At 37.7% G+C, this 5,072-nt stretch overlaps 1 pseudogene; it reads right to left on the bottom strand.

Annotated features, from left to right (window-relative positions):
* Positions 1-384: 384 nt before the first annotated feature.
* Positions 385-3,253, bottom strand: LOC141627250 (rhamnogalacturonan I rhamnosyltransferase 1-like; annotated as a pseudogene).
* Positions 3,254-5,072: the final 1,819 nt, after the last annotated feature.

Genomic DNA, 5,072 nt, shown 5'->3' with positions numbered 1-5,072 from the left:
GATATTATGAGTGTATTCTTTATGTTATTACGTCAAACAGAATAGATAGCTGCCTTCCCACATGATATCAACAATAGTATTAGGACCACTGGACCACATCAATTCAGAAACATAAAACTAATTTTCATTAAATCTTTTAAAACCACGACGGCCACCGTCCACCGTCAATAGCCAGTAACTCATCTCCCCATCCCCTCACGGGAAAATACAAGAATCAAACTCGTGAACTCAAGGTTGAGGGATAACTCGGAACATCAACGTTTCCATGTATATAAACAATACAACAATGAATCTCAAGTTACTGCTCAAAATTTGAATACTTGAGAGTGAATATAAAATCCTAATAAAACTTTGAAAAATGTAGTAGTAGTACTAATACAAAAATCAAAAGATAAAAGATAAGATGGCAAACTAACCATAAAAGCTCAGGAATTAAATCAAACAATCTATATGTGAAGTCTCTCTACATGTACACAACAGGCTAGGTAACTCCACCCCGCAACCAACGGAAGACTACAAGGCCATGTATAATATGCTCCATCGACCTTCTGCTCTCCCCCAATTTCGTAGCCGAAATTATAATAACCATGGTCCATGGCCAATTCCTCCAACTCGGGTCGGGTCGGTCCTACCAAATGTGTTTCTGAAATTGGGGCTCTAAACCTGAGCCGAGATCCTCTTTAACAGATTCTAGTGGAATACAGTGTCACAGTAGAATAATAGTATAATAAGCTCTGTGTATATAGATCACATGTTATTTAACAGTTCCTCGGGTAGGAGACATTCTTGAGGATTAGAGTAGAAATAGTCCTCTTCTTTCGGTCGGTCTGGAATGACCAGCCGTTTAGTTGATTTTTCGATGCGATCCGCATGAGTTTGCTTCACAACATCTGAGAACTCATCCCAACTCAGTTATCCAGATGTATATTTGTCTATCAAATCAACCAACAGTCTTCGGTCCAATAAGACCGTCCTTTTGTAACCAACGTACCTAAAAAGCATCAAATACCATGAATGACTCTTCATATAATTTGGAAAGATACTCCCTCTGTCCCCGCTAAAAGTCTACCTTTGGTTTTGGATCGTTCTTTATGTAAGCATGTGCAAGTGGCAAGATAGTCTCCACCACATAAATGCACAAGAAAATGTAACTTGAAATAGGTAGACTATCTTTAGGAACAGAACGCTTAAGTAAAATCAAGAAAGCATATCCATAATGAGAATTATGAGACATCGGCGGTTAGCAAAACAACTGAACCTTAAATATCAAAACAAAAATCAGAAATTTTGCTTCATTATCTCTTCCCTAGAAAGTTATTTATGCGTACAAATTGACCCTTCCTAAGTTTTTAAATTAGCTTATCTTTTAAATTTGACCCTTGTGTATACAAATTTGACCCTCTAGACCTTCACTCAATTAGAGTGTAGATGTCGAGGTCAACCTCGACACTGCTTTGCGATAGAGTTCACAAGGTTTTGAAGATTACTGTAACTGTATTTTAAGGCGGTGCAGCGTCAACTAATTCAGCGACCAGCCTCAAACAGAGACTTAAATAATAATATGATTTTAAATATCACTAAAATCAAAGATTGTGTGCCTCACATAAACCATACGTCCCCTCCTTCCCCATGCCCGATTTAAATCCCCTCTTTCTAGGCAGAAAAAAGTGAAGCGGTAATATATAATTTAATCTACACTCAAATCCCCTAACAACTTTGGCCATATTACCATCATAAGTTGGGAGGAAGATGTCGCTCTCCAGTGAAACGAGGTATGTAATCTAGAGCAGCCATTTGGGATGAATGATTCTGAAAGAATCTCAAGTCTGCTGGATTGAGCAATGTCTCCTTGCTCACCTGTTTTATTATACGATAACGACTTATGAGAAGCTTTGAAACAGTATCATATGTTCCAAAATACATATGATTGATAAACCAAATGCATATGCTATGAACTAACCAGCTTCGGGTAAACTTCTATAAGAGTAGCCATCCTCCTTTCTCCACCATATATCTCACCAGCTGCAATATATATCTGGTAACTGGGATCAATATCCAAAGCCCTAAACACCAACGTTGTTTCCTCTGGCGTTAATGGGCATAGTCCATGTTTCCGTTTTAGATCAGAATTAATGATTTTCTCTTTCCACCATGGATATGCATATCTAATATTGGAAAGGGACGGAAAGTCATCAATGTATAAGCATGTGAGAGCAACGGAAGATACACAATGAGCTTAAGGCTTGATTAATAGAAATATAGGGAGAACACTGCACTCATTCTTGTCAAGTCCTCCACTTTCTCGCTATTGCAGCCTTGGGTACAATCGGAGAATGTCAGCATGTCCATCTCGTATCGCAAACGAAGAACCAAAAAGTGACTTTTGCCTCAGCAATTTAACAACCCTTCTTCCTAGCTCCTCTATTTGTGGAGTAAATCCTAACCCACTGAAATTAACACGGTATCTAAGCCTTTGGATTTCCAAAGGTTGACCATTATTCTTAAGCCGGGCATTAGTTCTATTTAGATGCAAAACCTTGTACCTTTGTATCAAAGGAAGGATCTGATATAGCCAAATAAAAGTGGAGTTGTAATTGAGACTCGGTGAAACCAACAAAGAAAAAACCCAGTATGCTAGATTGCTAGGACTAACCTGATTATGATAGTAAGATATATCAGAGCAACTAACAGGAGCCATTGTGTAAACCTTGCCAGCCTCTACCCTTTTCTTGAGCCTCGGTGGGAGCTCCTTCAAGATCCTTACCTCATCTCTTAAGGATGAAATAAAATGATCTACATCAAATATGTCTTGAAATTCACTTCCAAATCGAGTAACTTAATTAGAACGTCTTTCATTATCAACAATGAATCAGTTCTTCTGAAAATAGGTAGACAATTTCCAGAGACTACCCGGCATACAAGAGATTAAGATAATAACATGCCTAGGATCAGCCCAAAAAGAAGTTTTATCCAGCTCCGGGACAACGAGGGTGACATTAAGGTATCTTGCAATTGCCACCATTTCACAAATCTGCATAGAACACGATCAAAAGGCCGGGTTCATCAATTCAAGGGAAGGACAACCTCAAACAAGGTGGATAGTATATTCCCGAAAGACTTGAGTATTTAAATTTTAGATTCCGCATAAACACTCAAAGCTGATCGCATTTGATTAAGTCCTCCATTGCATGAAACCATCAGATAACCATTGTTCTTATAAACCCCTAGCAAGGACATATCACTTTCCATGTTAGTGGACAAGTAGGTCGTCAATAGCACACACACAGGCAACAAAGATACGAAAATAAGAGCGCCAATGAGTTTGATTGAAGACAAATAAAAAAGACTAAATATGCATACAGATGAACCTTAACAGAAAGCACTCTAGCATTGATCAAAATAAAACAACTTAGAGAAAGTAACTTACATGATAGTTACACAATTTCTTGTCGATTTAACTAAGGACCCAAACCAAAAAATTTACCCAAGACGGGGAGTTGTGTAGTGTAGTTCACTAAAACACTAAAAAGAAGCATTCACACATGACAGCACCATAATTCAATTGCAGAAAACAAAGCTAGGATCATCTATTAGGGAAAGTGGGGAAATTAGAGGAATTGAATCAAAATTTGGGGAGAGAGAGTGAATAATTGGGGGAGAGTGAAAGTAAAAGAGGTGTGAGGAAGAGAGCAGAGACAGTATTTAGTAAGCAGGAAATAAGTAAACCGTAACCCCTCAAATTTTACATAGTAGATGTAACCTTACATACTCTGTAGTGAGATCCTTGATGTCAACCTTTTGCTATTCGTCATTTAAAAACCTACTACAAGTTCAAACGAGAATTAATAAGTTTTCATCATTGTAAATCGATGATTGTACCTGTGATTTAAGCTGGTTAAGTAAATTGACGGTGATTATATCATTATTTGCTTATCCTAATCCTTACCTTTAAAACAGCTTGTTCTCCTCCACTCCTTTTCTTCTTTTGCTCTCCTCCACTCATTTTCTTCTTTCCTCTATTTCTGGCGTCCTTTGTTTTGCAAATTCTCTGCTCCAATACTCATTCATTGTCCATTCCTCAATTTCCCCTTTCAAATTGAAAATACTCCCAATTTCTTCATCTTAATATAAAATAATCCAGGTATCAACACTACACAAGGCAAAATCCCTCAAGTATACAAACGGAAACATTAAATTTTTCCGAGTATGCATTAATGCAAAAATGTCCTACAACTGGAAGGCGAAGCACAAGAAACTTAATCATGGAAATCAGATATCTAGCCTAGATATATATAAACTTATAAGAACATGATTTAGAGTGATGCATGAAGTACATGCTTGGTGTATCCCTAATGAATAGTTGAAATAAATTCATTGTTTAATCATTGCTGGGCGGGTCGAACTAATTTTGGTTCATTTTGGACGGGTTGAATTGGGTATGTTTGTGGGTTTGTGCGGGATATCCTTTTTGGTTGGATCGTTAAACACTCCTCACTTCTATCTTTTGCTAACCTGTTTTGTTGGACCATTTCGTATCCACTCATTCTCATCTCACCTTCACTTCTCACTCAACTCGTCACCCTCTATCTCCATCAGATAATAATCTACAAAATCAAAATCAAACCCTAATTTGACCTCATCAGAAAAACTAATATTTCAAACAGACAAATAAACCAGTCCATCAGTCCCCTTGGCACAAATAAACAACAGGTGAGACTGGTAGGCCTCATTTCCGATTACTAACTACTAACCCAAAGGTTAACAAGTTGTGTGTGCCTATACATGACAATCATTTTAACCAAGTAGCCAGCTGGACACACCAAGAAGACGGGAGTAACATTTCCCCCTTCCTATATAAGTTGAGAACAGTAGGCCAATTCCAATTACCAAGTAGCAACTAAAAGAAAAATCACCCTGCAGTAAATTGTCCATCCAATTATCAACAGACGACCATAAATATTCCCGACTTATGCAACCTATGTTGCAAAGTCAGTTTTACAAAATAGCTTTCATGTCTTAAACACTTTTACAACAAAAGGTGTTGGACACAGTGACACACAAACCACCAAATC

The sequence above is a fragment of the Silene latifolia genome, chromosome Y (genome assembly GCF_048544455.1).
Source record: "Silene latifolia isolate original U9 population chromosome Y, ASM4854445v1, whole genome shotgun sequence".
Classification (NCBI taxonomy): domain Eukaryota; kingdom Viridiplantae; phylum Streptophyta; class Magnoliopsida; order Caryophyllales; family Caryophyllaceae; genus Silene; species Silene latifolia.
Note: the sequence above shows the minus strand (reverse complement) of the source record. Positions and strands in the feature narration are given on the sequence as shown.